Below are 13,223 nucleotides of genomic sequence, written 5' to 3' on the forward strand. Positions count from 1 at the left end.
CTTCTTATTTCAATTTCATTCTTTGAATTGCATTTGGTTTTTTTTTTTTTTTTAATCATTTGTTTATTAATTCCTTTTGATTTTGGTATCATTTTTTTTTCCTTCAAATTTTCGTATCTACTAGTTTGGGTGTCAATGTTAATTTTCTAGGTTGACGAATATTCCAAATTGGGTTGAGTGTTGCACGCCAATTGTTTGATTTGTATTGCCTTTTCTATTTTGATTGTTGTTTGGGATGTACAATTGTATTCTTTTTTTTTTTTTTTTTTTTTTTTTTTTTTTTTTTTTTTCAGGGGACAAGAATGGGGCACCCCAGAACTCTATCAAAGGTCTATTTCTACCTTCCTTTAAATTTGTCATTTACATACAAAGATCGTGACATGTGTTCTGGGTTATTATTTAAATATTTGGAAATCTACGTCCCATTCAATGTTCATATAAACGAAAATGAAAGCATGAATGTCCAATGAGTATTATCTCCACTTTCCCTTTCCTTCAGTTTAGCCTTTTCATCACCCTTTTCAACTGCTACTGCCGTTCTAACACTCCTTCAAATTTCATTGCAACCCTTCAGTTCAACTCATTCAATTATGGGTTCTTTATATATATATGAAAGCTCGAAAATGTGTTAAAAACACAAAAGCTGTTTAAACCCCCAATTAAAATTACGGCTAGATTACTTTTACTCTAACTTACTAAGTGTGGAAACAAGAGTAAATGAAACACAATAAACCGATACTAGTCTAGTGCATAAACATGAACAACAAACATTAAAAGTAAAGCACAAGAGTAAGAGAAGAGAGAATGCAAACACAAGATAACATGCCGATCTGTTACCGAAGAGGAAATCGAAGAATCTCGGCAAAAAACCTCTTTGCCGCCCTTTAAGCGGTAATTGATCCACTAGACAATTAGTTGGGATACATGGGTTAGCAAGAAACCCTCCAAGCCTAATCTACCCACTGTACCTAAGCCCTCCAAGCTCCTACTTCAACAAGGCTTCTCGGAACCATGTCTTGTCTAGCTCTCCGGATCCCGCAACAAGCTCCATGTTGCATCTGCCATCCTTGGCTTCTTCCAATGCTTCCCAGCAACTCCAAAAACACTCACTACACTTTGAAAATGTGTGGATTGTGTTTTGGTACAAATCTCCTTTCAATGTATGATAATGGGAGAGGGAAGGAGAAGAGGCTACAATGAATTCTCACTAAGGATAAGTAGCTCTCTCTCTAAAAGATGGGTGTGTGTAGAAAACCTATCTAGAGTTTTTCTCTTTGAATGGCCTCATTTACATTTGTGGGTTATGAGGGTATATATAGTATGGCTAAAGGGTAAGGAAGTTACACATAAAAATCCTCCAAGCAGAATGTTTCGCGACTGTCTCACGGGAAGGCCTTACCCGCGAGACACTCGCGAAAATGACAGCCTGGCATGACTCTTCAGCTTCCAGTCATGTGCTCCTCACATGCTCTTTTGCAGCTTAGCTTCTTGTGAGCTTCTCACGAAATCCATTGATTCTTCATTTAAGCTTGAGTTTTCACCAATTTAATACTAAACCCAATACAGTAAAATCCCACAAAATATAAGGAACAAAATTAGGGCAATTACAACACTTTTTGTCATGGCATAAACCCAACATAAAACATAGTTGTAAATCACAACTTTACAATCTCTCCCTTTGGCTATTCCGTGACAAAACACCCTATAACAGACTCCAGACTTAAATGTGAATTTGGGAACAATGGCAAAACTCACTCACACCTAAATCTAGAAGCCGTGTAGCACTTGGAACATATATACTTGTAACCTAAAACACTTGCACCCTCAATGTAAATCAAGTGATAAAATGACAAGTATAATGTAACAAGTAAAATGTGATCAAGTAAACATGTTATGAAACATATGAACAACTTGATCAAACACATGAAAGTCATATGGAAATGACCACAACGATCATATAGCAAAGCAAATGATCATCCGAACATGCAATCAATAAAGCACAATAGCATAAGGATAAATGCATGTCCAACACTCGACCAATGCAAAATACATGAAGTATATGCATCTAGGAACAAGATCCTGCTAGGGCACAAGAGTAAAATAAACCAAAACAAAACAAGGAAAATGAAAATGTCTTCTCTGTCTTAGTATATGCATCTCCCCTATAGCTTTCTCCCCCTACGAATGTGCACGAGGTAGAATTACTCCCCCTAAGAGTGTGCACATGAGTCATATAGAAATGACGATACAAACCTGTATACTCTCCAGTATACTCTCCCCCTTTTTGTCACGAATAGAAAAACAATCAAGAGGAATGAGGGAAAGAAAAGAAGATATGAACAAGGGTGAAAGATGATGCATGAGGGGTGCAAGATGAATGAGAAAATAAAGCTCAAACGAAAGACAAAAACATCTTAAAAAATGCTACAAAGCATAAAGAACAAATGACATGCTAAGGATAATGGAACATGATGTAAATCTAGGCATGACAATGTGTTAGAATGTGTGTAGCAAGGTGCATCTAGTGTGCATGTGAGATGCATGACCAATGCATGAATAAGCACTCACGGGGAAAAGTGCATAAAACACACCACCTATGATCAAAACATGATAAACATGAATAATTATGGTGATTCCCAAAGTTTGGTACTTATCGGAGTCCAAAACAGCGAGAAAATGCCATTTGGGCATTTTATCAAACACTTAGAGTGCACACACTACACATGTATGAAAAACAATGTAATAACATATGAAAATCTTGCCTTAATACATGCTATTTTTGCCACAAGGGGCCAACAACCAAAGGAAATCATCATTTAAAACAAAGCCCAATCAAAAAGATTGACAAAAATTAAGTTTTCTAACTCCCATTTAAGAAAATCCCAACTATGAACATAAAACTTCCAAAAACATAATCTAAGGATCAAAATCAATGAAAAGAGTTAAAGATTACCTTAGAGATGTTAATGGAATGAAAAACATTTGAATTTAGTTGGGTTTTGATGTAAAAACAGTAAAACAGGGGTTTGGGAGAGGATGGGAGACATTTAAAACAAATGACCCACGAAATGCCCTTTAAAAAGTTGATCTGGAAATTTTCGCTAGTATCTCGTTGGTTAGCTTCACGCAAAAATTTCGCTGGTATTTCTCTACTGTTTCGCTGGTAAGCCTTACTTGCGAAATAGCCACGAAACAGTCGCGAAACTCTCTGTGTAAAGCTGAAAAACTTGAGAATTGGACCATTTAACTCCCAGCTGAGCTTACACATGAAATGCGTCACGAAAACACCTAGAAAGCATGTTTTTCACACAAAAAACAATTTGAAAAACATTGAAAAACATGGGTGATACAAATCACTTCCAAAAACAAACAAAAAGAACAAAAATCTTTTTGGTTTGATCCACATATGGTTGAGCACACACACATCACATTTGAACATGTACAATCACACAAATGAAATAGATATTCATTGAACATTAACCTTGTGTGTTGTGTGTGTGAATCAAGTGTGGAATAGTCTTTAGACTAGAGTGAAGCTTTAATGATCAATTTAATCAAGTCATACACAACTAATACGAAATCAAATAGTCTATCTCAATTATAGAAATGTGCATATATGACTTCCCACAAGAGAATGATTACAAAATTTAGAAGCTTTTCATTTGGCTTCTGCATAATTCATGATATTTGATCATTTTTGGATAATACATCTCTTTTTAAGATCGGTGCTTGAAATTTTTGATATTTCAACATTGTGATTTAGCCTTTGGCTTTTTTAGCACCATGCATTTCAATTTAAAAGGTCGCTTTCCCTTTTTCCTAGTCAAATACTAGTATGTGCAATAGGCTTTTGTAGCTCATAATCTTTTTTTCATTTTGAGATTTACATTTGGTGAGCTCTATTTGCAAAAACATAAAAATAAAAGTGGGAAGATATATAGGCACAAGTCTATGCAAGTATCAAGACAAACAAGACTATTGACCAATCATTCATGACAAGCTTGAAGATCTATTTACAACAATCACACCTAGATTTCAAGATTTCTCCCACAAAGATATATGTGCATACATAACAAGCTAAGCTCGTAAATGCACTACGCCATTAGTACAAATTCACAAGTGATATGTGCTCAAAACTTATACGATCAAACTTTTTGAATTTTTCACTTTTTATGTAGTTTTGGATTTTTACACACACAAAATAAAGACATAAAAGTAAGATCAAAAACAAAAAACAGAACAATGCATATAAAGAGATGCAAGATGTACAAATGCATGATAATGAAGCATTTAATGCATGAAGTGTCCTACAAAGATCGAAAGAATTAAATCAAGGATCAAATGAGTAAAAGCTCAACCATAGGAACCCTTCCTCATCCAAACGGAATGATTGTTTGGAATGAGTGTCTCAAGAGAAGTGAGACGAGGGTTGGAAGAATGAGAACCGGAGATGAACATAGTCAAGGAGTTAATAGTATTAAACATTTTCTTTAACAACATGTTATTTTCACTCAAAACCGGTTTATTCTTTTTAGCACAACTTCCAAAAAGCTCATGTTTCTCTTTTCTTTTGATTCTCTTAAGAGCTTGAAACTTAGAGCAATGAGGTCTTAGATGACCAAAGGCACCATAATGGTGACAAACAATGTGTTTAGGTCCACTAGGCTTTTGGGAAGGGATATAACAACAAAGGTTTGTTCTTTTTTTAACTTGAGGCAATAGGGTCTTATGTGACTGATCACACCGAAATGGTGGCAAGTAGGAACAAACTTAGATCTACTCAATTCCCTAGAATGGAACCTAAACAGAGGCTTAGGCTTAAGAGCCTTTCTCTCCACTTTTTGATTTCTTTTGTGTGGAGGAATGTACACCGATTTGTCCTTTGAGGTAGAACACACAATAGGCACAAAATTGGGTACCACAATATGATTGCAACATATATTTTCTTCTGTTTTAGCAACAGGTTCAGCAATCAAACACTTGGCATGCATCTTAAGAGATTCATTTTCAGATTTAAGATTATCAACAAGTTTGTTAGACAAAACAAGTTTAGCATCCAAGTCCTTATTCAAACATTCAAACTCTTTTAGCTTTTCAAGAGAAATTTCAGCAAGATTCTTATATTTCTCAACCAATTTGTTGGATTCATTGAGCTTAGTAATCAAATCATCCTTTTCATAAACTAACTTGCTCAAATTCTTTTGAAACTTCTTAGCATCTTTCTTCAAGAGTTTGATGTTAGGAATATCAACAACAACACCTAAAGATTCATGTAACATGTCATCACAATCATGAGGATTAACACTCATAGAGGCATTTTCACAAACACATGGCATGTTACAATCAACAATATCCATAGAAGCATACAAAGTATTATCCATGGAAAATAAACACAAGGGGTCAAGGATCACACTTAGGTATTTAAATCATAACAAGTGTACCCGCTTTGATACCAATTGAAAGCTCGAAAATGTGTTAAAAATACAAAAGCTATTTAAACCCCCAATTAAAATTACGGCTAGATTGTTTTTACTCTAACTTATCTAAGTGTGGAAACAAGAGTAAATGAAGCGTAATAAACCGATACTACTCTAGTGCATAAACATGAACAACAAACATTAAAAGTAAAGCACAAGAGTAAGGGAAGAGAGAATGTAAACACAAGATAATACGCCGATGTGTTATTAAAGAGGAAACCGAAGAATCTTGGCGGAAAACCTCTCCGCCGCCCTCCAAGCGGTAATCGATCCACTAAACAATCAGTTGGGATACATGGGTTAGCAAGAGACCCTCCAAGCCTAATCTACCTGCTGTACCTAAGCCCTCCAAGCTCCTACTCCAACAAGGCTTCTCGGAACCGTGTCTTGTTTAGCTCTCCGGATCTCGCAACAAGCTCCATGTTGCATCTGCCACCCTTGGCTTCTTCCAATGCTTCCCAACAACTCCAAAAAACTCACTACACTTTGAAAAGGTGTGGATTGTGTTTTGGTACAAATCTCCTCTCAATGTATGATAATGGAAGAGGGAAGGAGAAGAGGCTACAATGAATTCTCATTAAGAATGAGTAGCTCTCTCTCTAAAAGATAGGTGTGTGTGTTGTAGAAAACCTATCTAGGGTTTTTCTCTCTGAATAGCCTCATTTACATTTGTGAGTTATGAGGGTATATATAGTATTGGTGAAGGGTAAGGAAGTCACACATAAAAATCCTCCAAGCAGAATGTTTCGCGACTATCTCGTGGGAAGGCCTTACCCACGAGACACTCGCGAAAACGACAGCCTGGCACAACTCTTCAGCTTCTAGTCATGTGCTCCTCACATGCTCTTACTGATTCTTCATTTAAGCTTGAGTCTTCACCAATTTAATACTAAACCCAATACAATAAAATCCCACAAAATACAAGGAACAAAATTAGAGCAATTACAACACTTTTTGTCATGGAATAAAGCCAACATAAAACATAGTTGTAAATCACAACTTTACAATATAAATACATATATATATATATTCATATTATTTTTGGTACTTTATTATGTTTGTTTGCCTGACTCATTCTCTATAAGACCACCATATTTCTGTAGCATTGAAACTAATATTAATGGCAGCTTGAGGTAAAGAGCATTTGGGATTAAAGGATGACTTCATCAGTTTGAGATACTAAAACTTATGTTTGATGACCCACTTCAGGTGTTGGATGGAAGTGTGTTATTTACACAAGGGAGAAAACAACTTGGATCTTGGGTACAATTGCTTTCTCTTTGCATCTACTTAACTAATTAGATAGAGCAGTTATGAAAATCACCATTTCCTCTTATTCCATTGTCTAATTTTTGTTGTGCATTTAATTCTTGGTATTTTTTTGAATAATCCTTGATAGGTTGTTGTTGTGTCACTCTAAAGTCTAAAGTGTGAAACAATGTAGGCACAATTTGATGACATGGCCACCAAGTGATGCCTTGGGCCATGCGATATCTAATATTATCCTTTTTGTCATTTGCTCTTTCCTCTATAATAGTGAATTGAAAAATTACATGAGTTCTACCTTTGTCTTCTTTGGCTCCCCCATCTTCTCAATTGGCAAAAGATAATGGTTCTACATTTATTAGAATATTACATCTATACTTTTAAATTTAGTTTTCTATTAAGCATTGTTCACCTAGCATTTGGATGTCATACGTATTTCTTAATTTCCTCAATGTCCTTGCAATGACGTAATTATTGCTTCTCTTTTCTCCTCTAATATAGGTGCTCCTATAACACTTTTTGGTCTAAATTTCTACACAAATCTGCCAATTAGGTATGTCAAGACTTCATTTGAATGTTCTTCCTTTTTGGTCTAAATTTTTATAACTATTACTTGAACCATGTATGAGATAGAAAATGTTTTGCTCAATTGTGGAGCTTGGGTGATTTAGATATTGTCAAAAAGGAAATTGAAAGGCTTGAGTTGTTTGTTATGAAGCTAACTGATGATGCCGAAAATATCACCAATAGGTCACACAGCACTCGCGACTCAAAGTGAACCTGCACAACAAAATAACCGAAGACCTTAGAAAGCACCGATGTAATGCCGGCCAAATACTCTCTGAAGGTCAAGTTAGAATTATTCTCACAACTCTAGAGTGCTAGAGAGGGTAAATTATGCGTACCTTCTTTTGCGAGGGTATTAGGGATTTTATAGTAGTAGATGATCGGCTATTCCTCCTTGGTGTGGAAGTCTTTTCCTTATAGAACTCTAATTGAATATTTCCGAGTGTGGTGAGCAAGGTTTTTCCTTGTAGAGGAGATCTACTTTCAGTGTGCGTATCTTCTAGAATCACCCTTGTGCTCGGATTTCCATATTGGGATTCTAGGGCGTTTTAGGGAATGAGCGATAGAGACCTTATATCAAGGGCCCTTACTGTGTCCTTCAGCGATGGGCTTTCAATGAGCGTTGGATCATCTCTATATCAGTCCAACAATTCCAATCTGGCAGGCCCATTACCATAGGCCCGTCAGGCTTATATTTTATCCTCTTCAGTTGCCCCCTTCACCCCAAGGGTCCGTCAATTTAGAACAAAGGAACCATGGGGTGACGACCCTAAGGTAAGGGCGTGACAGATAATTTTTTATGACGGAATGAGACCAATGAGATTTAAAGAAGAGGTTTTAAGGTTACAGTAACAATGGGTTGACGGATTGATGCAAGCTAGGATGACGGTGCAAGCGAGGAAACCGTCGACCATACCAACTACTGATAGGTTGTAAGAAAGTCATTAATGATGATGACACGCATTGTAATTTGATTGGGTTTTATCTCGGATTGAAGCGTCGCTTCGGGTTCTGTGCATCTCCCTTATAAATAAAGGAGTCTTCCTTCTCATATCTCCAATTTCAGCAAAAATTAACCTGTCAGAGCTCACCCGTCACACCTGTCAGAACTTATCCGTCATATTTTGTCAGATTCTGAACCGTCTAGTTGCTTCAATCGTCAGCGCTGTACTTCCTCCTTTCACTCATAAAATTGGTAAGTGTTCTTTTCAAGACCAATCTTGTTTTAATTTACCTTACTATCCACACCCGTTATGAACATATAGACCCGTCTGAGTTTTAGGTTTTTGTCGTTTTATGTAGGAAATGTCTAGTGCATCCAGTAATCAGTCGGTTGTTCGTGATGGGCTGGATTACAAGGAAGTATATCCGTCCGGTCATAAAGAACAAGATAGTCCTGGTGATGATAGGAGTCCGTCCTCCTCCTCCTCGTCCTCAACATATGAGGATATGGAGGTGGTTGAACAAGACGAGGGCTTTGATGACGGTGAGGAACAGATTGTTAGATCTATCGTCGGTGCTGATGGGCTTAGGGAGTTCGTCATGCTACCAGAGTGGACGGTGAATTACTTCTTGTCTGTTATCAAAGAAAAGCACTTCAAAACATTTAGGGATAACTATCAAATTCCAGACAATATTCCATTCGTCTACCCCGTAAATCAGAGAGATGTTATTATGAAGGGGTAGAGGGTGTCGGGGTATATGAGCAATTGTTGAAGGCCGGACTCAGGTTCCCATTGAGTTTGCTTCATTGTGAGCTCCTCCGATATTTGGGATTATCCATGAATTAGATTTCCCCTAATTCCTGGAGGGTCTTCATAGCGATGGAGATTCTGTAAGGTGCAATGTCCGACGGCGCCAAGAGGCTGATGGTTAGGGAGTTCCTTCATTGCTACCGTCCGGACGAAATTGATAGGTCTAGGGGAATATATAGCTTCGTCCCTAGGAGTCCGCTATTGAAGGTCATCTATGACATGCTGGACTCAAATAGGGATTGGAAGAGCCGTTACTTCTTCCTAGAGGGTGACAGTTGGATGTGTCGTCCAGGGGACACGGATTACATGCCCGTCGACACCACTTGGGGCATATTACACCCGTCTAGTGTGGACCGTCCTAAAAATTTAACTTTATTTCATTATGTATGTTTTAAAACAATTTAACCGTCCTTCCTCCTTTGTAGTTAGATGACGCCCCCAAGTCGACATTAAGGAGTTCGCCTTCCTTGAAAAAATCTTCTCAAAGACTTAGCCGGAGGAAAGGACTTGGGCGAAGTTGGTGTCACTTAAGACCATTCATTGGTATTGTGACGGACCAGAACCAACACCAGCTGCCGTCAAGTACGAGGAACAGATTAGAAGGCGTAAGTCCGTCACCCTATTCTTGATAAGTTACGTATCTTATTTTGATAACTAATATTCCCGTCCACGTTTCAGAAATGGACGACGCCAAGAGGAGAGCTTTGATTAGATCCAAAGCCGCAAAGAAGACCGGCGATGTTGCTCCCCCTGTGACGGGCCCAAGCAATCCGTCCGTGAAGAGGAAAACGCAGCCCAAAGGGATCGTCAGGCCAAGAAGGCCAAAGTGTCCTTGGAACCCGTCGTGGGACTTATGGCGGAGCCTCCGAAGACGGCCACTCTAATCAAGCACGAGGTCGGCAAGGGCCTCATGAAGGGGCCGTCGAAGGATCAAGAGAAGCCGCCCGTCCTTCTTCGGGAGGATTCTAAGCATGCCTTAGAACAGATTTCCTCCATCATGTCGGTGGAGGATTATGAAGACCTAGGCAACCATTTGACGGAGGCCATAGGTGAGACGAGCCTTTTTGCTATTACACAGGTAGACAACCCGTCTACTTTACCAATGCTAATTACTTCTCTTTTTTTGCCCACACTTCGTTTCATAACTACCATTATTATTATCTCTTAGGCAATGGTCATGATGAAGGGGTTGATGGGACGGTGCCTCAACCATGAGACGGCCCTGGATCGTGTACGGGCGAAAGCGGAGCAGACGGAGGACGAGCTTAATCAGTTGCGAAATTGGAAACCCAAGATGGAGAGGAAGCTTGAACTTTCAGAGAAGGCAAGGAAAACTCTTGAACAGGTGATGGAAGAGGCAAAGAAGACTCTTGAGAGCAAGGACAAGGAGATAGAAGAACTGAAAAATGAAGTCCGTTAGGCTAAGGATGTCGCGGTTCGTGAGTACCGTGACTCCGACGCCCTGATTACTGAACTAGGTGACTCCTTCCATCAAGGTTTCGTGGATGCCATCCGTCAGGTCAAGCAAGCTTATCTGGATTTGGACATTTCAAAGTTCAAGGTCGAAGACCCAGCTCAGACATCCGTCATACCTGCTGCTTCAGAGGATACAGATGACCTCTTTGCTGATGACGATGTCCTTAGTGACGAGGAGTCAGCACCAGCAAAAGTTGCACAAGCTCAGCCTGATACGGAAACAGTCCCTCAGTCCGTCGTTAATGAGGACAAAGTTTAGTAGCTAGATTTTTCTTCTTTTTTATTTTTATTTTTTTTTTATGTACTTGGAGAACAATTTTCATCCGTTGCTGATGATATGTAAACATTGCCTTTTAAGGGCCTATTTTTTGTCGAATGCATCCGTTCACTCCGTTTTATATGCTGAATGTTTTAATTTTTTGAACTTTTTAATTTTGTACTTGAATTCTGTCATTGTGGGACCTATTTACACCCGTCCACTTATTTGTTACTATTGGGTCCGGCATGTATGGGGATGGTTTTTGTCAGAAGAATTCATTTTTTGGAAACCCGTCCACCCTGTGGGATAGTTTTAAGTCCATCCAGGTTGAACATTAAATTTTCATCCGTCCATTTTTTGGACTTGCTTTTTTATCCGTCCTCCTTGGTCTAAATTTTTATCCTATTGGGATGATCCGTCGACATTGTGAACCTCCTTTATATCCATCCACTTTGGACTTAAACTTTTATCCTCTTGGGATGATCCGTCCGCTTTGTGGACATGTTTTGTCTACATCCATTTTGGACTTCAAATCGTCATCCTCGTAGGATGATCTGTCCACTTTGTGGACTTATTTTGGATCCGTCCATTTTGGACTTCCAATTGTCATCCTCGTGGGATGATCCGTCCACTTTGCGGACTTGTTTTGGACTTCAAATCGTCATCCTCGTGGGATGATCCGTCCACTTAGTGGACTTGTTTTGTATCTGTCCATTTTGGACTTCAAATTGTCATCCATGTAGGATGATCCGTCCACTTTGTGGACTTATTTTGGATCCGTCCATTTTGGACTTCAAATCGTCATCCTCGTGGGATGATCCATCCACTTTGTGGACTTGTTTTGTATCCGTCCATTTTGGTGGGACGATCCGTCCATTTTGTGGACTTGTTTTGTATCCGTTCATTTTGGACTTCAAATTGTCATCCTTGTAGGATGATCCGTTCACTTTGTGGACTTATTTTGTATCCGTTCATTTTGGACTTTAAGTCATCATCCTTTTAGGATGATCCGTCCACTTTGCGGACACAATAATAATAATAAAAAAAATCCATGTAGAAAATCAAAACTGTGTCTGATTATTCTTCTTACTAAAAATGTGTAAGGAAAAGTACCTGCCCCCTTGGGCTTAAAAAAGGCACGAATAGATTGTAGCAAAAATAGTTGAAGAAAAACTAATAATTAAAAAGCTTAAAATAAACTGGTCAATTGGGGGATCGTTGCTGTTCGCCGTGTTACTACTACTGTTAGTATTTTCTCAAGTGCTCGGCATTCCATGGATGTGGCAGCTTCTTTCCGTCTATCGTCTCCAGGTGGTAGGTTCATTTCCTTTGCCATGACGTAACTCGGTAAGGTCCTTCCCAATTGGGGCCGAGATTTCCTTGTGTAGGGTCTCTAGTTGCACCCATGAACTTCCTGAGTATGAGGTCTCCTACTTGGAAGTCTCTGTATCGGACCCAAGAGTTGTAGTGTCTGGTTATGCGATCCTGGTATCTAGCGAGCCTTTGTTCCGCCGCTGACCTAATCTCGTCTATCAGGTCCAGTTGTAGTCGCATTGCTTCATCATTCCTGCTCTCGTCATGGTTGTGAACCTTGTAACTTGTGAGCCCAACTTCGGCCGGGATGACCGCCTCGCTCCCGTACGTAAGTCGGAATGGTGTCTCTCTTGTTGGGGTCCTCGCTGTTGTCTAGTCGAAGTTTTTATCGGTCAAGTCACCCACGTTATCGGTGACAGTAGGCGATTACCCCCAGCAAATCACCAGGAACGTAACATTCTTGGTGGTCGATTGCTCCTCTGCCTACAATGCTATTCTCGGACGACCCACACTCAACTCGTGGAAGGCGGTAACCTCAACTTACCACCTGATGATCAAATTTCCTACAGATTATGGAGTAGGAGAGCTGCGGGGAAGTCAAATGGCCGCACGGGAATGCTATGTGGCCATGATGGAGATGGAAGACCAAATCTAGGCCTTGAACATAGAAGAGCACCGAACGGTGACGGAACCAACAGAGAAGCTAGAGGAGATAACTCTTGACAGCTCCAATCCGGATCGAACAACCAAGATCGAAAAACTCGCTAACCCTGCAATCCGTCAAGAGCTCATAACTTTCTTAAGGAGCAATCAAGACGTGTTCGCCTGGAGTCATGACGACATGCCAGGAATAAATCCCTCGGTCATGGTACACAAATTGAATGTGTTGCCTTCCTTTTCACCCGTTTGACAGAAGAAGAGAGTGTTAGCCCCAGAACGAGACCAAGCAATTGCGGAAGAAGTCCGCAAACTACAAGAGGCAAGATTCATTACGGAAGTCTACTATCTCGATTGGCTGGCGAATGTAGTAATGGTTAAAAAAGCGAACGGAAAGTGGCGGATGTGCGTGGACTTCACCGATCTTAACAAAGCGTGCCCCAAAGATAGCTA

General features: G+C 39.5%; 1 long non-coding RNA gene across 1 annotated transcript; it reads left to right on the forward strand.

Annotated features, from left to right (window-relative positions):
- The first annotated feature begins 292 nt into the window (after nt 1–292).
- LOC126724370 (uncharacterized) lies at nt 293–7,401 on the forward strand. Its single transcript, XR_007654950.1, has 3 exons — nt 293–329; nt 6,605–6,740; nt 7,245–7,401. It is a non-coding gene; the product is annotated as an uncharacterized LOC126724370 (long non-coding RNA).
- Nucleotides 7,402–13,223: the final 5,822 nt, after the last annotated feature.

The sequence above is a fragment of the Quercus robur genome, chromosome 4 (assembly GCF_932294415.1).
Source record: "Quercus robur chromosome 4, dhQueRobu3.1, whole genome shotgun sequence".
In the NCBI taxonomy this organism is placed as follows: domain Eukaryota; kingdom Viridiplantae; phylum Streptophyta; class Magnoliopsida; order Fagales; family Fagaceae; genus Quercus; species Quercus robur.